At 39.5% G+C, this 24428-nt stretch overlaps 1 protein-coding gene across 4 annotated transcripts in view; it reads right to left on the bottom strand.

Moving 5' to 3' along the window:
* Enox1 (ecto-NOX disulfide-thiol exchanger 1) overlaps positions 1-24428 on the bottom strand; it is a 443331-nt gene that overhangs the window by 315310 nt on the left and 103593 nt on the right. For all 4 annotated transcript variants that reach the window (XM_048800957.1, XM_048800956.1, XM_048800959.1 and 1 more), the window contains one exon: positions 16540-16646. The gene's annotated coding sequence lies outside the window, so the exon portion shown is untranslated. The remainder of the gene's footprint in view (positions 1-16539; positions 16647-24428) is intronic.

Genomic DNA, 24428 nt, shown 5'->3' with positions numbered 1-24428 from the left:
TTCCCCTTGCCGGGCAACCAAAGCAACGGGTGAGTCCTGACCGGCCCTCAGCAGGTCCCGGACCGAGAAGCAGTTTCCGCGGGCTCCTAGCCCCGGGCCAGGGAAGTTCCGGGAGCCGGAACTCGGCCGCTCCGTGCTCGGTGTAAGCTCCTATAAGAGTAGGCTCCAAGAAGCAGTCCCCGCGGGCTCAGTTCCGGGAGCCGGAATTCGGCCGCTTAGTGCTTGGTGTATGCTCTGATAGGAGCAGGGTCCAAGAAGCAGCCTCCGCAGGCTCCGCGGCCCTGGGCCAGGGCGGTTCCCGGACGGTTCCGGGAGCCGGAACTCGGCCGCCCCACGCTTGGTGTTCGCTCCGATAAGATCAGGTTCTAAGAAGCACCCAGGCACTGAACCCTAGCAATCTGTCTGCAAGCCGCAGGCGAATGGCAGCCTGAAATTACCTGTTCTATGGCTGAATGAGTTGCCTGGAAACTCTTAATTTAGCAGAACTAAGCATCTTTCTTGGAAAAAAAAATTCTCCCCATTAAAAAAGTCTTTAAAATTTATTTTCCTTATTATATCAAGTGACTTTTACTTATCCTTCTTATCACCTGATACAGCTCTGTACCTTCCTCTGTGCAAGAAAGTTATAATTTGCACATACACATTATAATTTGTGACTGTAAGAATGACTGCAGTGTCACATTCACTAGAATTATGACCTATAGCATAAATAAATAGGGGCTGTAAGGAAGAATATGCCTTCGGAGAATATCCTCTAAGCTCTGCAGTTCAGAGATGAGGTTCTGTCTTATCCTGTTTTACACATTCAGCAATACAAAAAAATTACTTGAAAGGTAAATGCTCCTTTTAGATGCTATATATTTTTTGTTGAGTTGGATTAAACCCAAATGATTGTTTTTTAAGTTAATGTAGAAACACTTTGGAAAAATGAATCATATTTTAATTGCTATAATGCTGCATCATTTACTTAAACTAGAAATGATTGGTGAATCTGGTTTGATGGTATGTCCTAAACAAGCCAATTAGTATACACATTAACCTCTGTAATCACTCTCTACCCAATTGCTTTCCATAATTTCTTCATAAAATTTGTTTGCACTCATGTTTCTTAATGAAGCAGGTAACTAGTGTTGCATTTTAGGAACTTTGTCCTCTTGCATAGAAAAGTTTACGGCATTTGCTTCAGAGAAAGTTATTGCTGATTTACTTGCATGTAATACAAAAATCCCATACTTTGCTGAGAAGCTTCAAACCATAAGAGGATACAAGATAATTAGTTTTTGGAGTATTTAGAAAGCAGAGAATTTCATTTTGTTTTAAACCCACTCCATGGTTTCTCAACCCTATAAACCCTTCTTCAAGGAAAAATATACTTTCTCAACCAGAATGATATAGGAGGTACAGAAGTGTCTGCCTGACAGCCTTCCTTCTTCAAAATATATTATTACATTCCAGAACATGTGCTCTATTTTTCTGGTCACTCAAAACCTTATATGTTTGAGAAGGAGTACTCTTAAGACCAAACTGTAAATTAAAGCAAGAAGCTGCCCACCCTTTGTGGTGCAGTCCTGGGAGCACACTTGCTGCATCGGAGCCGCTGCTCCATTTGCCCTCAGACCCAGGCTTATCAGATTTATAGGCAGGACTATGTGTGGGTTTGGGGGAGGGGAGGTTTTCTTTGGACCAATTTTTATGAGAACCAAGGATAGAAATGGAAGGAAAATGAGCAACAAGAAAACCATATTCTTCTTGGACAAGGGACATAGATGTCCCCAAAAGAAGTAATGCTGAGAAAAACACATCTACTCTTTGAACACAGAAAGGCTGCTGTGATGGGCATGCCACAGCCCTAGACAGAGAAATTATAATAAGTGTAGAGCTAAGACATGAAAGCAGTTAATCTGAAGTCTTGGGAGTGCCATAAATGAAAGACATTAGTTCCATTTGTCAACTTATGAACAGAGATACACCCTGGATGTGAGGGTCTATCACCATGGATGGGTGCCAGAAGTTACAATTCCTACTTGTGAATGATATAGGGACCACATGTGGAAGTGCAGCAACTGGGACCCTCCCCTGGGTGGGGAAAAAGTTTACTGGTGATCAGCAGTAATCAAGTGGGCTGACTCCCAGAATACACGTGAAACTCTCCCTGAAGACTCCAGAGCTATTTGGAAGAAATCTGAGACAGCTAGCAGGAGCCAAAGAAATGCTGTTTTTGTGGGTTTTTTTAAACTGCTATTGTGATATGTTTCTATCCCCAGGAAGAAGTGGCTTGGGAAATACAGGAAACATGCAGAAGTAATAATGATGACTGTGATAACAGCTACTTTGTTTTCTGTGCAGTTCTCCACATTGTTTCTGTAAAGTAAGACAGCTATATTGAAATATTTCACTGAAAATTAATAAGCTTTCAAGTTAAATTATAAAAGAGCTTGTGATATAAGATATAACATCCCAAAGTATTAAACTAGGTGGAGAAAACTGCTGAAAATCAATGTTTCCTCTATCTTCTCATGATAATAAGTCACAGTCAAAACACATTTCTTGGCTTATTACTGATTGGAACCAGAAGAAAGAATGTCTAATCTGCCTGAAGTCCAGGCCTTTGTGGAGCACTTCCAACATCTTCCCAGTCTCTTACTCAAGTGCAGGGTCCCAGGAACCAGGGTACTCAAACACCTGAAAGCAGAGATGACCTATAAGGTACTTGCCTCTGACTCTCAGTGACTTGTGTCTCCTGTGCTCTAGACTCACTCAGCCTGCTGGATGCCAAACTGACAGCCATCCTCTCAGCACTAGCTTGTCCATCAGCACGTCCTAGGGCTGGCCACCTGATTATGCTGCCCTCCAAGGCTGGCCTTCCCTGCCAGTTCTACATTCATGTTCATACATGTCTATGCTCTATTATGTAAGGCCTAACTTAAAATCACGTGACAGATTTAATCTATTCCTACCATGCACTCTGTATAGTTTCAAAAACAGGTGAAGAATTTCCCTCACTTTTCTATTTCTTCATTCTTTTTAATGAAGTGACAACATTTAGACAAGTGACTAAATGTTGAGCTGTAAGGCACATGTCTGAAAGAGGTCAGATGGACACATGTTCAGGCGTAGATTTGATACATATATATTTGATTAAATATATATGTATCAAATCTACAGTAGATTTGATACATATCAAATCTACAGCCTGAACATGTGTTCATCTGATACATGTGTGTACATGTATATATGTATGTATGTATGTATGTATGTGTGTATATATATATATACACACACACACACACACACACACACTCTCTCTCTCTCTCTATGGATCTGGGGGTGGATGGGCTTTTCAGAATAAGAAAACTTTCCTTTTATTTCTTGTGTAAGGATTACTACTAACATTGAATTATAATGAATATTTTGTTGGTAAACATCATTTTTCTCCTTTATAAAATCAACATGAAAAGTTACATTAAGCTAGTCTTGTTTTGCAGGTTTAAACCCAATTTACTCACTTATTAACATTTTATTAATTTACCAGACTTAACTTGCTATTGTTTCTTCAGAAAGTTTACACTTGTTTGACAATGTTGTTGGTAATACCCTCTTATTATTCTCTCAATGTTTGTAAAAAACTGATGATTTTTTTCATCCCTAATGCCCGCCCAGGTATTGTTTTAATCTCTTTTTCTTTGTGGGAAATTACTAATTTTAGTATATTTTTCAAAGAAAAAAATTTTTGGCTTTAGTGATGGTTTCTGCTATGTATTCTTTGTTTTTAATTGTCATTGTTTTCTGTTTGCCCTTTATTTTTTCTTCTTTCCACTTGATTTCAGTTTAGTTTTCCCTTTTAAAAAACATTTCTGGATATAGCTGTTTAATTTATTAATTTTTCAGACTTCTTTCTGACTTTCATTTAAGGGTATTCATTTCCCTCAAAGACGGTGTTGGCTGCATGTATATATTTTGGTATACCAAAGTTTTAATATCATTCAGTTCAAAATATCATGTCATTTCCATTGTGATTTTGTTTTGAACTATAACTATGTAGAAGTGAAATTTTTCATTTTAAAATATGAGAACATTCAAGATTTTATTGTTGTTGCCCAGTGTGGTGGTACATATCTATAATCCCAGAGGCTCAGGAAGCTGAGGCAGAAGGATCACAAGTTCATGTCTCTAAATAAAATATAAAAAGTGTCAGGGATGTGGCTCAGTAATTAGGCACCTTTGGGTTCACTCCCTGGTACAAAAAAAAATTAGTATTGTTTTCAGAATTGACATTGCTAATTTGTAATTTAAATGAATCATGATCAAATTTTAATCCTTTTTAAGTTTTTAATTCTTTGAAATAATTTTAGAGTTGTTTCGGGCTAACTATCTAGCCAAGTTTTTCATATGTCCCATGTGTACTAGAAAAAGAGTTTCTGTACTTGTGTGTTCAATGTCTTTACATATCTATAAGTAAAGTTTATAATCAGGTTATACAAACCTGCTAAATGCTTGGCTTTTCTCTGCTCTCAATTACTGAAAGCTATATATCACAATCTCTTACTATCTGTGTGTTTTTCTCTTTTACCTCTTCTGTCAATCTTTGCTTTAATTAGTTTATGTTAATGACTAAAGTGACTAAAACTTTGGGTTTATTTTCTTCCAGGTGAATTAAAACTTTCACACTTGAAAATATCCTCTTTATATCTGGTATTTATTATATCCCTTTTCTGAGAAGGGGCATTGGGGTATTTGCATTTTAGACTTTTTTCATCTTTTTACATTTAATCTTTTTACATTCTTATATTTTAGATACATCTCTTAACAGTATCATTAAGTTGTAGGTTATCTATTTATTCCAACAATATTTGACTTTTAATTGGATTATTTTGTCTGTTTACAATTAATTTCATTGCTAACATATTTGGATTTAGGTCTACTATCTTACTATCCCTTCAGCTTTTCTAAACGTAAGTATCAACTACAAATGTGGGTCTTATGAGGATAATACAAAATTTAAAGCTTTGAAACCTAGAGTGTTCTCAATCAACCTTCTTTCCTTTCTATTTCTTAAAAAAGGTAGCATTATAATGTACATAAAGTAACAGCAATATAATAAATGTTTCTTAAGGTGTATGTTTTCAAACAAACTAAGCTCATGATACTTGTCATAGAAAGGTATGTTGAAGGATAGGCTCAGAGAGTTAAAGGAATGGAAAGGAGGTCAAAGACGCAAGAAGTGATGAGAAATGGGCATAAACTGGATCCTGTTGAGCTTTGTGGGGTTGTTGACTTTGTTAGAAATGTACTTCCTACTGTGTATGGCAGTGCCACGTTTGGATTTACATTTTGTTTTATTTTGTGTTGTTTGCTATGCTGGGTATCAAACCCAGAGCCTCCTGCTTGGCTAGGCAAGTGCTCTATCACTGAGCTACACTCCCAGCCTGTGTTTTTAACTGTTTATTCGGGTGTCTGGGTAAAAATTGATTATAGGAAGCAAGGATGGAGTTCAGTAGGTGATAAGACAACCATTTCAGTATTCTAAAGACCCTCCTCCCCCAAAATAAAGTAGTACCTTTGATTTGAGAAATAGAAGTACATAGGAAATGAGTTGTTGCTGAGGGATAATCAACAGGATGTGATGGCTTTTTTTCTGTGGGTGTGAGATATATATACATGGGATTGAATCCAGGGATGCTCTACAACCAAGCTATATCCCCACCCCTTTTCATTTTTTATTTGGAGACATGGTCTCATTACGTTCCCCAGGCTGTCCTCAAACTTGTGATCCTCCTGCTTAAGCCTCTTGAGTAGCTGGGATTACAGGTGTGTGCCACCGTGCCTGGCTCAATAGGGGATAGTGGTACCTCCTGTGAGGAGTAAGGGTAGTATGGAGGATGATGTCCATGATTTGTATCAAGTAACATGCTAATGGAAGTGTTTATAGTGAATTTATACTTACAGCGAAGTCTGATATTTATAGCCCACTTATCAAATCCACTGGCTGTTATTTTATCTTATTTCCATTATTTACAACACTTTTAAAATGGCAAGCTCTGGAAATCTCTCACAGTTCCAATTCTGTAGCTTTGAAGTCTGTTAGGTGGTGAGGGGAGGGGAGGGTCCTAGTGAAAGGAAAAGTGCTTCCTGAAGACCCCACCTCCTAATGACATCACTTTTTTTCCTGCAGTTTTTAGGCTAAAATGATTTCAAATAAAACTAAACAGTGCACCACATACTATTTTCCTTTAAAAAGACACAATACAGTTCAGAGAGAAAACATCAGAAGTGAGACCAGGTTGACACAAGCTCTAAAAAAATTAATACACAGAAGTTTCATTATATTCTGTTTTTTTTTTCCCAAGAAAATAAAATTGAAATAGACAATCCTGGGAAAATATAATTTATTTTTCCCTAACACAAAACTCCAGTACCACTGCTTTCAAAAGAAGCATTTCCATTACACAACCATGCTTGTAATTGAAATGATAAAACTCCAATCATTTACTGGGCCTGGATTTTATTTAGGTTTTCAAGTTTTGAGTTCTTTCTAAAATGAAAAGGATAAAATTTCTAATGGAATTGTAAGACTGTTGAGACTGACAAAATTTTCTTCTCTTTCCAGTTGTAAAAAAGTAGGTCAAAAAGCAATCCCCTACACACACACACACACACACAAAAGAGAAAGTTTTTTTGAACATATGAAAGCTTCATTTACTGGGAGAAACTCCCCTCAGCAGTCAAAACCTGCAAAGTGCCAGTGACAGAGGACATACATCCCTCATCTGCAAAGATGAAGTGGTGGCGATGGCAGGGTTCCTCAGAATTCAAAGTACAGGTGCCATAGTCCACTCTGGCTGCTGTAACAGAATGCCACAGACCTGTGAGAACCAGACATGTGACATTCTAGAGGCAGAGGTCTCAGAGCAGGGTGATAGCAGATTTGGTGTCTGGTGAGGGTCTCATGAGGTTCAGGGACAGCTGCCTTCCTGCTGAGTCCTCACATGGCAGAAGGTGAGGGAGCAATTATCTAGGGTCTCTTTTATAAGGGCAGTTTCCCATTTATAACCTAATGACATCCCAAGGATCCCACCTCCTAATAACGTCATTTGGGGATTAGGATGTCAACGTAGGCCTTTGGGGGAGACACAGCATTCAGTCTCCAGCAAGAAGTATATGTGGTGGGGGCGGGGTAAGCATGTTGTGCATGGAACACAGGACGGGGAAAGGAAGGGGGGGTGTTGTCATGGCAGCTGTGCAAGTGAAGTAATACTTCATGGAACCTTTGTTTCACACACGTGAGTAAACTGTGCAGGAATATGTACATTGTCTATTGATTTCTCATTTGCACCATGGTTTGTAGTAAAATGAGTCACTAAGCTACAGTATTTAAGGTCCCCTGCCTCCTTCCAACAGTAAAAACTGTTATTTTACTTGTGTTATATACCTTCAGAACAAACCACAGTTTTCTTTGCTTCTGTTTCTAAAAATGAAGCAGAAAAGAAATCCTTACTTCCAACTTCTCAGAAATTCTTGATGTTGATTCTCTGTTAAAAGTTCTAAAATCTTTGAGCTATGCTAGATCACAGAGCTGTTTAAGACTATGAAGATCATTTTTCTCCTTCGTCTCTTTTGTAGGTGACCTTAATCAGCCTATGAGGTGGTTTTATTTAAAAATACTTTCCTATCTAAATTGTGATCTGACGGAAAAATAGACACACAAAACATCAGAAGTCCCTCCTTGTTGTATGAGCTTGGGAATCCCTCACTCTCTCTGAGCCTCCATTTCGTTGACTGTAACATCAGTATTATCCCCTGAACCAGACTGCTGCAAGGAGTGGGGGAGATTCATGCAAAGTGCCTGACAAATGTTAAGCATTCAATAAATAAGCATTTTTGAATCAATAAAATGAGAGCCTCGGCCGCAACAGTGTCTTTTGTCTCCCCACACAGAAGCCAGCATCTTGTTTCCCACTGTTGTGAAGAGCATATTTCATCACTTTTCCTCCCCTGAGGGCCGACACAGGGCCCAACACACAGTTGATGTTTAATAAAAGTTGACAGAATTGAATGCAGAAAGGGTGCTGTTTTGTTTTCTTGATAAGGGAATACGCTCATTGCCAAAATAACTATAAAAACCAATTATAATGCCCACATTAGCTTGTTAATTTTTTGGACTGGAAACATAGCCACAATAGGAACCACCACTTTCCAAATGATCCAACTAATAAGGGGACAGAAGTCAGGCTTCATCAAGCAAGCTTCTCCTTACCTGGCAGAAATTTAACACATCTCAGCTCAGGCAAAAGCCAGTAATTGAAAGCACCTGCTGGTCAAGACCAGTGGCATGCTTAGGCTAAGGAGGGAGTCAGATTTTTGCTTATCTTCAAAAGAAATAAATGAGTTTATAAGAGAGAGGAGTTGGTTCATTCTGAAGCAAGCCTACAATCAACCATCTTGAACAGAAGCCAGTAGTTACTTTCCTCAAAAAACTTTCTTCCTTCTGCATATAAACACCACCCTACGCCCCTAACCCTTCTCCAAGTGTCCTGTCCTCTGAATCCTTATCCTCTTTAGGGGGCAGGTGCACCTCTGAGCAGACCTCACAGGCAGCCCCATGCTCTGGCAACCACAGGGCCGAGTCCAGGGGCCGAGGGAGCACAGAGTTCAACACCATCTCTTTTCTATCTCAAATGAATTCCAGATATCATTAAAATCAAAGTATCTGTGCCAGGACATGAAACAGGCCATGTGTGTTTCAGTGAGCTGACACTCATCTCTAAAGGACCTGAGGTGTAGGAAGCTGCTGCATTTTCCCATCCTTCCATCTTTAAAATAATAATGAAAAATGCAATTTTTGTGCAACTAGCCTTTCCAGCTTACCCTAGGGTGGCATTTGTTGTCTATTCTGCTATTCAACTGCCTCACAAAAAATCTTCTTGTCAAGTTCCTTTCTCTTTCCTCTCTCACACACATAAATAAAAGGCCCCAAGGGTGGAGCAAATGTGATGGAATCAGATGCCGTGAGCAGCCTCAGATGGAGGCCTGGTCTGTGGGCCCTGGTCACTGTGAGGTCACCTGGATGCTAAGCTTTCTGGACACCTGCTTCTGCTTTTCTTCCCAAGGGCTGGAACCATGATTCATAAAGCAAAGTTGAAGATGGAGATATTACAAAAACTTTTAGGGAGCTGTTAATTTTTTAAATTAATGCCCATGCTGTGTAAAAATATGCATGCTCCGCAGCACCAGAAGATGGGTGTTCATGTCACAGGAGGGTGTCACCTCTATGCAAGTATCTGATATGTGTCTCCAAAATCATCTCTCCACTTTCACTAACTAAAACCAGTCACCAGTCACTAAAACCAGTTACAGGGACTCCAGTGGGTATTAGGTGGAGAGCACAGTGTGTGGAGGGTTCTATGTGAATAGGTTGACATTTTACCCATAATGGAAAAGGGCAATAAAACTGATTGTTTAGGTGTGAATCATAAAATAATGGGTCAGAATTTAAACAGGTGTGGGAAGTTTATATGCTCAGTGTTAAAGGAGACCCTATGTTGTGTTGGAAAATACTGAAGTGCTGGGAATACAGTGGCAGGGCTGGGGTTGTAGCTCAGTGGTACAGCACTTGCCTTGCATGTGTGAGGCACTGGGTTCAGTCCTCAGCACCACATAAAAATAAGTAAATAAAGATATTGTGTCCATCTACAACTGAAAAAGTATTTTTTAAAAAGATCCTTGCCTTCATAAAACAGGTATTCTAGTAGGAAGAGACAAAAATAGAGAAGCAAAAAAATTAGGAGAAGAACATCAAATAATGGTAAGTGCCATGAAGAACTTAAAATGTGGTCACTGGCTATGGAGTGGAGACACTTTTAGGTAGGTGTAGAGAAGGTCCCTCAGAGGAGTGGGCATTCCAGCTAAAAGCTAAAGGGTCAGAAGGAGCTGCCAAGCCTCAGTTCTGGTCAAGAGTATCCCAGGCAGAAGATGCAATGTCCTGTGGTGTCAGTGGAAGATACGCTCCACCTGCATCTCTGAAGCATGGTGAACAATGAGCACAGGCATGAGAAAGGTCACTGGTGGCAGCAGGGTCATATCCCGCAGGGGCTTGTGGGTGGCATGAAGTTCCTGTCACTCTCCCTGCAAAGGGAAACAAGTGAAAGGAATCTAAATCAAACTAAATACCCTCTGCCACCTCTCTGCGTGTCCTCAGTTTACCACATTCTAAGGACTCATTCCTTTGGGGCCTACACAGATGTTGACAGCACAGAGGTAACTTCCCTGCAACCTCAGTTTCTGCTTTTTCATTATCTGCAATTCAATCTAGACTGAACTGAAATGACAATTTGTGTCTAAAAACAAAATAGTAAGATCTGTCACCTACTACCACACTTCTCACTTATCCGTCTCATTCTTCCTAGTAGCTTAAACAGATACACACAACACCAGAAAACAGCCAAAACAGTACAGACTAATCTGAACTATCCTTCTCACTGCATCCTGAGGACTGAGTTGCCAAGTCCCCTTGTCAGATTGTTTCGCTGGAAATGAGTGCCTTCCACAAAGTGCCTCAACAGAGATGATGCAGGCAGGGTAAAAATAAGTAAATAAAGATATTGTGTCCATCAGAGCTGTCAACAGTTCCTTGTGGGCCAATTAAGGATTACTGTTTCAACAGTGCCTGCAAGCTCATTGTTGGCGAAACTGGCTCAGCCAGCCACACATCATGGAAGAGTGGGCCTGGCCCATCTTCTTGCCTCTGAACTAGATCAGAGTATCTTCTGAGAGCCCCAGCCCAGGTCCACAGACCAACTGGGCAACAAGGCTCTTTAGCGAGGTTCAAATTTTGCTTCCAGGAGGAAAGATTTTCCCAACACAATCAACCGTTTTTTGTCAAATTCATGTTCTTAAGTCTGTACCTATTCTGGTTTCCTGAAATGCAGATAAATCAGTGACACAGCATGGAAAGGAAATGGTTTCAAACAGCCAGAGAGCCTTGTGGAAGAACACATTAAACTCCTATGGGCTTCCAGGTAAATAAGAGGATAAGTGCAAGAGGGAAGCAAATTTTTTTAAAAATTCATCAATGATGTGTGAAGATAAAAGGTATCTTTGATTGGCAGGGGTAACTGATTAAAGACATCAAAGAGAAAGATCTGAAAGTGAATTTCCTAAATAATCACCAGATAAGACCAATATAGGTGCAATTTTAGTTAGTTTTATTCATATTAGTTTAAAGGGAATACTTTTGTTTGGAAAAACTGGTCAGCAACAAAATCCAGAAATTTAACAATTTGAAATGACAAGTTTGAGTTAATGACACTGGTCAGATATTATCAGGCATGGTCGCACTGAAATATGTCCTGTCCACATATCCTCAGATGGCTCACAAAACCTGTACTAGGGCTGAATAAGAGATGATCTCCTAAGAGGCAACTCCAGAAAGTGGGTCTCTGGTACTAAGGAGACATCCTGTGAACCCCAGAAGAGAGACAGCTATCAGTGCTGTCAGATGAGGCTGGTGCAACCCTAACCTGGTTGTAGGCTCACTTCCCCACAGCTGGGGGAATCCATGTCCAGAAACCTAGCAAGAGAGTAGCTGGAGAGTATATAAAAACACAATAAACTTTTTGCAGAAAAACAATGACTTTCTATGTTTTGTGTAACTGATACACAAAATTCTATTTTGAAATGGAACACTGGTTTTAGAACTGAACTTCATTTTTTGATATTTGGAAGATATTAGAGAAAAAGAAAATTTCTCTTTCAAAATATATTTATGTGGAAACTCCCAGTTTCTTTTTAAGTCAAAATAACCAAATTTTTTTAAAAGCAAAGCAATTCCTAAACCCTCCCTGCAAAAACAAAACAAAACAACAACAACAGAAAAACAACTTTGTTAATGCTATTCCAGTTGCCAGTGGCAGGAAGCCAACTCCAAGCAGCTAAAGTGAAAGGGGGGAATAGAGACAGACTTAAATGCAAAGCCCCTTTGGTTCAGGTATGGGTGGACCTAGGATATTACGTCATGAGAACCTTTCTCCATCTCTTAACTCTGTTGCCCTCTGCATTTGGCTCAACTTTAAGCAGGGTATGTTTAAATGAAAACAAAATAACTCCAGAAGCTCCAGATTTACAATGAATCATGTAACTAACAATCTCACTGTTAAAACAAAACAAAACAAAAGTTCCTCCTAGAGTTCAACAAATGTCTTTGGATTGGGTTTCAGAAGCCTGGCTTGGATCACAGGACCTCCCTGGGGACCTGCTCCTGCAGCTGCATCCCTTGGATTCCACAAGGACGATGGGGTGTGATTTGGCTTCCACAGGAAAACTTGATGTGCTTTCACCAGGGAAGTAAGCTGCCCTCTAAGACCAAATGTTATGGTAACATCCATCTGCTGCCTCCACTTACCTATTTCTTCCTCTTTTCCTCAAAAGCCTTTCAAGGCAAATCAAGGTACTATCTTCTGCAGACACACTCTCTAAATTCCACTGAGTTGTTTACTTAGAAATGGTTAATTAAAAAACCAAAGAGCTGGTCCAGATTCTCTCTTTTTGGTGATTGTCCCACAACATACTCATGCTTCCCTGAGTTGAAAATTTACCACACATTTTGTAACTTTTTATTCCTCCTTGCTTCTTTTTCTATCCTTGACACCTAGGACAATATTTGCCACAAAAGATGTAAATTTACGAAACTGGGCTGTTGTTGATGGAGGCAGTTCTTTCTTGGGGTATACTGATAGGCCTACTATAATGTCAGTTATACTGAATTTATTCTGAAATAATTCTGAAACACTCTCCAGCAAAACTTCAGTCTTTGATGTTGTTATCTTGTAGATGAAAACTTGAAAATTTAGCAACTGAGAAATGCATTTTTACCTAGTCTTGAAGGCCCGAACTCAGACAAGAACAGTAAAATATTAACTGCTAAAGGAACTTAAAATAATTCATTAGGAAGTGCTAGCTCCTCTATTCAACACCAAGCCTAGTAAAATAATCATGATTCATCCCCAACTTCAGTTATACCCTCAGTTCATCTTCTGACTTCACAAAAATATAGGTTTCGTATTCCATTATGATCAAAGATACTTCATGTAAAAACAGCCTATGGAACAGCAATGCATGACTATTCAGATGATGTTATTTTTAACATTGCTGAAATTTACCACTATTTAAAATACACTAACTACATAAATGGAGTCTAGAGAATACTCCTTTGCATTCTGCAAACTATATATGTACCCTGAGCCTAATGTTCACAGGTCTCCTCCTCAGCCTTGGATGGAAATGAGCATTATTCCATAATAACCCACTTTCAGCATCTCAGGTTTTAGTACCATCCCTGTCAATTTGAACCCTATTGATCAAGGCGTTTAAAGGTGTAGTGAATGAATATCACATTCAGGGCCTACAGTTTCAGGAGAGACTTATATCAATGTGTGAGTGTCAAGGCAAAGGTCAATTACTGTGAACTGTTCAATGCATGGAGTTAGGTGTGCCACACACAAGTGGAGTCACCCAAATGTAACTTCTCATTCCACTTGACATTTACCTCCCGTGCTTGGCTGTGAGAATCTGGTTTCACACTGGAGAGACAATGGACTATGCTAGACTTCTCAATGGGTGGCACAAGAAGGCAGAGAACCACACATGCTGCTCTTTAGGGGAAATTTCGGGGAGTTTTAAGAGTAGTCCCTCTACACAGTTATCTTCTACTGACTCCAGATAAGGTGCATTGAATCCCTGCCTGAGATAAGATGTGACTGCACATCTCAAGGCTGTTCAGTGCCTCAGTTAACACCATACAAACTCTGAGAGGGTTAGTGCCTCAGTTAACAACATACAAACTCTGAGATGGTTAAATTATTACTGGTCTTGTTAATATATAAAAAACAAGAGGCTCAGAGAGCTTAAATAAGTTTCTGACAATTATATATCAAAAAGTCCTACTACAATTCTTTTCCTTACAAGGATTCTGATAGTTATTTTTAGGATATTTATACATAGCAAAGGAGATGCATTTTGTATTATCTTGAAGGGAGCATTAATCATCTTCGACCAATGAACCTTTTAAGGTCTTACAATAGTAATTTAAATCATCAGTTTGTGCTCGGCAAGGGTTTTATATCACAAAATATGCCTCTTAATTGTTTAAGAGTTTAGATAATAAACAATCCATATTTGTAAAGTAAATCCTGTGAAATTGTGTTTCATCCTAGTAACATCCTCAAATACCCTTATCACTTAAGATATGGTTTCTTTTTCTATAAGAAACTTCAGAAAACACTTCAAAAGATCCTAAATATAATTTTGTTTGGATTTTTAAAATGAAATAGAAAATTGCAGATTTAAGAAATGCTTTCTCAAGTCCTCCTCCAAGCATAACACCTAACAGAACAGAGCTGACATTTGTCCATGGGGACCCTTCAAAAGAGAGCAATTAAATCAAGTTTGGGGGATTATTTATCTTCTAAAAATTACATGGCATATTTCTGCTCTAGGAAGCTACTGACCTTTTAAAGCTACAAAGCATTTTTATACAACAAAAACATTTTTATCTTAAAAGGTACACTACCATTTAGTCAAATTTGATAGTTATGGGTTTAATAGGCTGCAACCATGGATGATTATATTTGATAATATGATGACTGCAAAGCAAAAAAAAAAGGCATCTTAATACCAAGTTAAATTGCACCCAATATTCTAATGGCACAATTGCCCCCAATATTCTAATGGCACAATTGCCCTAGAAGCTGTTCCAGCTTTCCAGCGATTCCATACAGTGTCCTCTTCTCTGGCCATGATCAGGGCAGGTAAGGATGGGCTGACAGAGCCACACCTGTGCACTAACTCAGACAGATGAAGTGGTTTCAACTTGAACTTTATGCAGTAAGCTTATTGTATTTAAATTATTTTCACACACATTTAATTTCTCCCCACTTGCTTCTTCAGTTTAGGAATCATTTATTTTAGAAGGAGCTGGGTTTTGTCCTTAGCCTGTCTGAATTTCAGTGTCCTGCTGGCCTGCCCCAGTCTCCATCTGAAGCCCTGGTCCCTGAGTTGTCTGAAACCTCAGCAGGAAAAGGCAAGGACCTTTAGCCTTGTCCCTCTGAGAGATTTCTGATCTCTTACCAAACCTTTCTAGGCATTCTGAATTAGGGTAGCAAATGATTAAAAAGAAAATGTGTAAGTATTCATTGACAGCCTCAACCTCACTGTGGGAGATGTCCTCTGATATCTCCAGAGGGGCATGCCAGAGAGGCCACAAACCAATTGATTTCTGAAACTCCTAGAGGCCATAGAAAAGAGTTAACCTCTGCTCCTGGAGATAAACAATACATCATAATATATTTATTAACCTTGAGGATTTTAACTAAAAAATGTAGCCCTCACTATATTCCCTGAACCTCTCCCCTTTCCCTTTCATACCATCTCTTATTCTGCCTTTCTTCTTTTTCAATTACCCAGAACCTCAGGGTGAGAAAAAAAGGCTAAATTACAACTCCTCCGGCTTTGTCTTCTCCATGCAGCTCCATACCTGGCTTGCTTCCATTTATCTTTGTAATTATTATTATTTTCCCCATTTGTTGTGAAATTGTTGCTGCCTACAGGGCAGGCACAAAGAAGAACATGGTCACTTGTTTCTAAATGGTAGAACCAAGATGAGCTTGACATCAAAAAGTTCCTATGTCATAAGGTGAAGTCTAGGACATACCTGCCCAGAAGGATTTACATACCCTCACAGTCCTTCACCTATCTTACTACATCCAGGGAAGACCAGCCACTCAAGTAGTGAACTAGTAAACAAACAAATTATTGCTTTGCCATGTAAATAGCATACCTGAAGATCATCTTTCTCCTTTAAAGTTTAAATTAAGGGAGAATTGAGAATTAAAGGAGGAGCATCATTGGTTAGAGACACTTTATTATAAATTAAGATGCTACATTGTTATAATTTAGTGATCAACTGGTAATTTAGCCAGTTGTAACAAGAAAAGAGGAGGGGACAGTTTTTAATAATACCAAGGAAGAAAAGGCAATTTTGGAGGCTGAGATATTTTGTAGGTGGAAATAGAACCAAAAAAAGAGGGGTTGAGGGGTCCTGAAACAAATTGGGAAATTTAGGATGTCAGAGGCAATCTAGTTATCTAAATTCTAGATACCTAAAATCTAGATACCTAGATACCTACTGGCACCTAAACATGAGTGTGAGGGGCACCAGGAGGTAGGGAAGATAGAAAAATGACTGATAGCAAAAAAACTGAATACAGGTAATTGTACTAGGATTAGAATTGTGTATCTATATTAATAACATCTATGTGCTGAATTGTGGAACTTACGTTGAGTGGTCTATAGAACAGTCATGACAAAATTAACAGTGAACATATGACCACCATCATTTCAACATGATTTTGTTTTGCACATATCCCCCCCACCCCAATAAAACCAAACCAAACAAATGTTACACATAAGACAGATAGCACTTGAGCCTGGGCAGCCCTTGATGACAAGGTCAGAAAGTTCACACCTCATTCATGTGCAGGTACTCACCACTTCTTTAAAGCTGGCTCATTTAAATACGCCTGCCTTCTCCCTTTTTGATGTCATGGGTGAGCTTCAATTTTGCTTTATCATCTGGTTTTGCAAATTGTTAGTTCCTGTGGATGATGACAAGTAAAGGGATTAAAGGAAGTACAGGATAATGAACAAACAAAAGTAGGCATAAATCAGATGTCCAGGGATGTTCACTTGGGGCAGACAGACTGAGGTACTGCTGGTCTGTGGCCGGCTTTGTTTCCCATTCTAGGTCTAGAATACTCTGAGAAAGCATAAAGGATCTTTCCAAATGCATAACTGCTACTTGGTGGAAATAGCAATCATTACACATGAGTCCTAGCTAATGAGATATTCCTTCTTATTTCCAAAGAAATCCCACCACCTCCTTTGGAGATTCTAAGAGATTTTTCATCCTGTCTAAAAGTATATGGGGTGCAGAAGGCAAGTTACATGAGGATCTAGCTGTACATCGGATCACTGGCAAAAACATACTAACTTAATAGCAGACTAGGCTGCAATCCTATTTCTGCCCACGTTTATCTTGAAAGAAATCCTTCACTGGCCCTTATGCAACTGTAAATGAGTTTTAAAAAGTATTTCATCTCTACAGTGCTGTACAATTTACAAAGTATTGGATATTCATTATCCCCTTTGATTTTTATAATATGTTGTATCTCTAGTTTCAAAAGGAGGATACTGGTACCCAAAGGGCTTGTGTGGCCAGCATGAGGACGTGCAGTGACTGCTTACAAAGCCAGAACCCAAACCATGTTTTCTGACTCCTAGCCCACAGCTGACACATCAGCAGTGTTTTTCTAACTTTCAAAGTCAAGCTAACTATACAATGGACAAGAATGAATGCATTTCAAACGTGTAATATAGCTTTATATATAACAAAATGATCTTGCATTCTACCCCAGAACTCAAGTGTTTTAAATGATGCCAAAGACATTTGTTTGTATCATATGATAGTAAACTTCAAAAAAAAAAAATCCTGAAGTCAAATCAGACCTCACTAAGATTCCAAAACTTTCGTAAGTAAAAAGAAGTGAGGAGCAAGGGGAGAAGCTACAGAGCAAGCATGCTGTTATCAGAGCAGCACCTTGGCTGTATCCTGCCACTCACACTGCAGCCCACTGCCACCACAGCCAGCTGCTACCACAGCATCCAGCCTCCACCATTGGCATTCTTGGCCCTTGCTTTTTTGCCTCATACCAAACTTTGCTAATTTCATAGTACTGTACCATATTTCTTGGTATTATGTAAAATACCCTACTTAGGCATGTTGACTTCACTAATTAGTCTATAAATACTTGACTTTTACCCACTGCTTTGGTAAGTGAGATAATTATCGAGGAAAGGCAAAAGCATTTATGGTCAATCAGATGAGGAGAAAGGGAATATGGTCTTTTAGCTGAGTAAAATGTAAAACATTATGTGGCAAGGCAGAAGCTATTAGCAGGATCAATATCTCTCCTAGTACCTTCATAAATCATTACATCAAAGGCTGGACACAGGATGGAGAAAACCTCAGTCTACCTCCATATAAGCTTCCAAACTGGTAAATAAAATTCCATGTAAGTGACAAAGACCTAATTGGTTGTACAAAGGATATGACAAGCTACAAAACCAGTCTCCCGGTTCTGAGTATATAAAGAATTTTGAATCATTAGTGAGGAAGAAAAGTAGGAAGACAAAGAACACTGCTACTCTCTGGGCTGCACATTCATAATTTGCAACTAGTAAATATGTATGAATCTGTTCCGCTGCAGTGAGGGATAACATACTGCTTTCTAGAGATAGCACAGAGCAGAGAAATCAAAGTAGAGGACGGATCAGTGGTTGCAATCTCCCTCCCCCCTCCTCCCACGTTTAGCAGTTCTCAGTCTTCCAAATCTTCCCCTACTTAAATTACTCATCTGGGTACAGTTTCCTAAAATGAAAAGGACTTTGATAGCAGTGAATGTTCAATGTATAGCAAAAAGCATCCTGTGGTGAGTTCTCACTGTATCATGAGACATAAATAATAGTATTTTTATCCCCTAAACCCTTAATCATTCCCATTCTCTTTGATGCTCCTAGAAAAACAAGTGAGCAATTAAAAGAAGTTTCTAGGCTTACTGGTCCAGTTTTCTCTTTTAACTCAAGAACAATTTTTCTTTTCTATTATGGAACAAAAAGACAAAAGGAACATTTTACAGAGATTAATACCATATAAGGTTAGGCTTTCCCTTAAGGCTGCAGTATTTTCCTACTTGTTGAGATGATGGTGAATACAGACGCTATTTTTAATTCTACTACAACTTTTGTTTTGTATTTGTAAAGTTTAATCAAAAATATTCTTTTTCTGATGAGTTCAAACCACTTTACTAGAAATCTGTCAAATTTCATGGTAAGTTAGAACTATGAGCTTGCATCAGAAATTTTGTTTAGAAAGGTCATAGCTGGCAAATTCAGCAACAAAAGAAAGCAAAGCTCTCCCAACATCTTGAAACATTCATTCATTCATGATTAGTTATTTTGTTCAGTAAAACATTTTCAGGAATTTAAATACAAGGCTTAGGTGTGATGATAATTATATTAAAGAAAGTTCCCCAAAGGTTCTATTCTCGAAGAACTCGACAATATAAGCATGGATGTTATTAACACAACACTTAAAACATTCAACAATATTAGAAGATGTAAATTATAATTCAAAGTAAAAGTCAACTGTCAGAATTACCACATATGGTCATGTGCCAAAGAATGAATACGCTAAGATTAAAGAAAATTTCTACTGGCAGAGGTTATTGGAAAGAGACACAAAGGACTAGCTAGCTAGATGTGATTCAAGTAGGTGGAGAAAAGAACACTTATTCTCATGGATGGAGAAAGTTTGAACAAGCAGGTGCAAGTACACAATGCCATGCAAAGAGATGACCCTGTGGACATGTTGCAGATCAGGGGCGGGTCCTCCCCAAGAGCCAGGAAAACTGTGTGAGCCTCAAGTCAGGAGAGTTTTTCCTTAAGATGGGAGAAACATGGAGAATCAGGAGAATGTACATTCCATTACCTCATCCAGAAGGACTGGGGGAATTGAAATGGCAAAGGAAGGGATGTGACCAAGAAGTGATGGCGGTGGGAACCTGGGTAAAGAAGCCTGAGGCCATCAGGAAGCTTGCCTATCACAGCAACGGTTTCAGAAGATGAGGAGCAAGTCACATCTCCAAGGAGGGGGCAGGGGGAGAATGGCTCTTTTTGTAGCAACTCCCTGACAGGTTCGGGAATGAGTGTGTGTGTGTGGGGGGGGCTCCTGTCTAGGAGGGGCAAGGATGGCAGAGATGAGAATCAGGTAGCTTTGATCTTCTACTTCTGAGTGAAATCAGAGGTCCAGCTGGTTCAGGAGCTGCACACAGTGCTAGGAACAGCACCACACTGGCCTCTCCCATCCCTGGCAAGGGTTATATCCTAAGATACCTTAGAGTCAAAATTGCCAGATTCCAGCAACTTAAGGAGGTGAGCTGAAAGCAGAGATTCATTTTGAGACTGGAAGCAGGAAAAACAGGAATGGTGAGAAACAAGACATAGGGAGGTGTGTCATTTAGGAGGCCACAGGTTATACTAAGTATTAAACTGACATTCTTCTACCCTCACACCCTCTCCTGTCTTCTGAAGTTTAGGTGAATTTATGCCCAGTGCCCCACTGTGGGAAGTCACAAGAAGAAAAAAAAAAAAAAGAGCTGGTGTTGATGGGAGAAGAGCCCGTCTGCCAGAACCCTGCCATGAAGGATGCTGAGGGGAAGGCTGCCCCAAGGTGCCCTCTGGGAGCTGGAAAACCAACCCAGTGCAGAGCTGTCCAGAAGGCAGGATCTGCAGAGTTGGGGACCTCTGGGGAGACCACAAAATGTCTATGCCAGGCAAAGAGTGTCCAGCTGACAACTGCCTTTTCCCGCCCAGCAGAAGCACCTTTCTGCCGACAGTTTTTTAGCAGTGAGGCTATCAGCTATCGTGTTGATGACAGGGCTCCACTGGCTGAAAGAATTTTGCAGTCTCCAGTCTGAACAATTCCTCTGGGTGTCCTTGTTCGAGCAGCAGTTAATTTGAAAACAATTAGCCGGCCACTCACTTCTTTGAGGCACAGCAAGGTTGGACAGGCTGTCAGGCTGGACGAACATCCCAGCACAACACTCTGAAGGGGCCAGAGCGTTTCCAGGATGGGTCTGGGTTTGTACTGGTGTCAGGAGAAGTCCAGCACTTCTAACCTGATGACAGTGAATCACTCAGCTATTTGCCTTAGTTGCTAGGGCATACTTTATTTTTCCTGTGACAGGGAGATCCTTTTACCTTTCAACACCAGATAGACCGACTATTCATTATTTTTCTTTTTGTCATTTTCCACTCTTTCAGGTCAGGGGCAAAAATAGATCATTATGGCAAATTACAGATGGGAAATCAACAAAAGATAGAGATTAAGGAGAAACAGATTTTTATTAATAAAACTCTTAGGTTGGTGTTTCAAAGTAGCAGACGTCCATTTACCAGGTGACCAATACAGTCTTGAGACTGATATTCCTTTCTGATCAAAGAGCATTTCTTTTCTTCCACTTACATCCTCTCCCATACTTGGTCCCTTTAAGGAAGATAAAGACAACATGAGAAAACTCTTCTCTTTCTCACTCTTCTGAACACTTGTCCCTCTTCTCTGAGAACTATTTGGCTTCCATAACTAAGAATGCCATAAATAGGGCAAAAATATGTTACTAGAGACTCTCTCAGTTCACTGCAGTACTCCTTCAGCTATCTCTGGCAAATTCACACACATCTGGCCTGTTGGCACATCTCTGCAGAATTCAGCTGCGCCAGAACATGGATGAGGAGATAGCTCTCAGAGAGAAACACACCCCTGCCTGCTGACCCCCCAAATGTGCAAAGGTCATGGGCCACAAAAATAGCCCCTGAAAACACAGGCCCCCTTATTTAGTGCCTTTGTACTTCTTTTGCATTTTCAGTGCTCAATTATCCTCTTAGAACTGGTTTTATACCTTGGCTCTTTATAAACTACACCGGAATCCAGTACTTGGTTCACAATTTTACTTTGTGTAGGACACAGAAGACTACAAAATTCAGACAGATGTGGAACTAAGTCTGTGGCCCCAAACTAATGATTTAGACTTCAGTGTCTCTCAGGAAGCTAAGACAACTTCTGAAAATGGGTATTTAAATATACTTCCTCTATTATTTTGAAGTATATACATATATTATGCCAAATCATAACTATCCAAAGCTGTGAATGTGAGAACAAACACTGCAGAGAACTTGTGGATTTCTTCCCTTTAACTTCATTGCCAGAGGTGCTACAGTAGAGAGGAACCACACAGAACAATGGTGGGAGGGGGTGTCATATAGGGGCTTAGAAAAATGTATACAGTTTGTAACAAAGAGAACTTTAATTTCCAAAAGAAATTACAACATGCCAGAAGCATGGACTACAAGAAAAAAAATGTCTAATTTATCAGGTTAAGTAACTTTTTAGAAATAATAAAACAATGTTCTTTAGTAAAGTACTTTATGTATTCCCTATGGCCCATTCCTAAAAGTAATATATAATTAAACTGCAAGTTTCAACCAGTTAAAAAACCTAAGCAAGAAACGTCAGCTCTCTCTCACCACAGTCCCACTTTCTAGAGATAAGGACCACAAACTGTTTCATGTACAGCCTTTGCATATACAAAAATGTGTATCTGCATATTTACACATGTGAATATTTTATGATACATGCTTAAACTATATGGAAACACTTATTATTTTATCCAGAGGAGCTTATACTATATATGATATTCGTATATCATTGTTCCACGTAACTGGCATAGAATGGCAACTTGTATTCTACTGAACAGGTACACTAACAATACCCATATTCCTATTAGTGTACTTTTTGATTAGTTCTAAGTTTTGACTACAATAAAAATATAAAATATATTTTCCTGTATTAGAACTAAAACACCACCAAGAAATATTTTCTCCATCTACACTCCTTCAAACAGCATGATAGCTTCACACCATTACTGAATAGCATCAACTGTCTTCAACTGATAATTGAAAAATACTGTCTTATTTTAATTTTGTTCCCATCACTAACATCATTAAAGTTTGTCAACCACTGTGTTTTTTGAACTGTCCATTTATATTCTTTCCATATTTTCTTCTATTGGATTACTTTTTAATATAACTTATTTATTTATTTATTTATTTATTTACTTATTTATTAATTATGTGGTGCTGAAGATTAAACCCAGTGCCTCACATTGTGCTAGGCAAGTGCTCTACCACTGAGCCACAACCCCAGCCCATGGATTACTTCTTTTTAATTGATTGATACATATGTGCCTCTTATTTAACAAGGAAATCAGCACTCATCTCTTCACATATCATATCCTGCAAATACTTTTCCTAATTTTCCATTTATTTACTGGTGTTATGGTTTAGATATGAGGTGTATCCCAAAAGCTCATGTGTGAGACAATGCAAGAAAGCTTAGAGATGAAATAATTGGGTTATGAGAGCCTAACCTAACTGATAGGGATTAATTTGGTCCTAACTGTAGAGAGGTGGGGTGTGGCTGGAGGAGGTGGATCATTGGAAGGGCATGCCTTTCAAGTACACATTTTGTGCTTAGTGAGCAGAGCTCTCTGCTTCCTCCTGTGACTCCTGAGTGGCTTTTCTCTGCCACACTCTTCTGCCATGACATTCTGCTTCACCTTGGGCCCAGAGCTAGGAGCTGGCTATCTATGGACTGAGACCTCTAAACCATGAGCCCTCCTCTAATTGTTCTTATCAGGTCTTTTGGTCATGGCAGCAAAAATGCTGACTAAAACAACTGGCTTTGCTTTGTTCAAGAGTGGGACAGTCTCTAGAAGAGAAGGCATTTTAAACAACGCATTAGTAACTGTAAAACAGGCTGCATGCTGCCAGCCAGGATGTGTTCTGATCAGGTGTTCATGCTTGTCTTAAGTAACAAGGTCACTGGACTAATTAGTGAAAACTCCCTCAAGTTTCACAAAGCCACAGAGGCCTTCTGTAATGCCTTCATCTCTCCTGGCAGCCACTTTTCTTATTCTCAGTAGGGATCCCCACCCCAGAGTACTTGCACCTTTTTCTGGAAGCTGCTCAAAAGCCACTCTTTTATTTGTTGTCCTGCTTCTTGACTTACAGTTCTTGGAGGGACAGAATAAAATATGTAACCAAAAGGCAGATCTAGAGAATTATTATTTTATTGTTGAAAAAATTCAGCAACTTCCTGGGATTCCTTTTGTATCTTCACAGTGATTACCTACAGCTTATATTCTAAGATCTTGCATGCTCCCTCTTATCCTCATACCAACTGGGGGGATACTCTGTGTAGGGCACTTACTGTCCTTGCCACTGGCATGCACCAAGTGCCAAGGCACCAGCGCAGCCAACAAAGAGCTCCCCTGTGCTTGTGCAGATGAGCAGATGGGGAGGCGGAACATGTCCTGGAGCCTGGTCCCTGAGCAAATCCTGACCCTCCATGCAGGTGACTATATTACCCAGGGCTGGATAACCTCTCTGGCCTCAGATTCCTTATCCATAAGATGTGGACAGATACAATATGTTGGAATAATAAAAGCAGTAACATCAGAGGACTGCTATAGGTGAAAGAAGTTATTATACAGAGCAGTGCCTGCATACACGTGGCATTTTATTAAATGTGGCCTGTGAGTATAATAATAATTAATATGGACAACAATATAAGAGTGTGATTCCACTGTACTTGCCACTGGCATGCACCAAGTGCATCAGCAAGTACTAACAATCATAGAAAAGGGAGCCCCCAAGGAGCAGTCAAGAAATGCAACAAGAGGTAGACAGAATTTTAGTAGGAG

This window comes from Marmota marmota, unplaced genomic scaffold (genome assembly GCF_001458135.2).
Source record: "Marmota marmota marmota unplaced genomic scaffold, marMar, whole genome shotgun sequence".
Lineage (NCBI taxonomy): Eukaryota > Metazoa > Chordata > Mammalia > Rodentia > Sciuridae > Marmota > Marmota marmota.
This window is presented reverse-complemented; position numbering and strand designations above follow the sequence as displayed.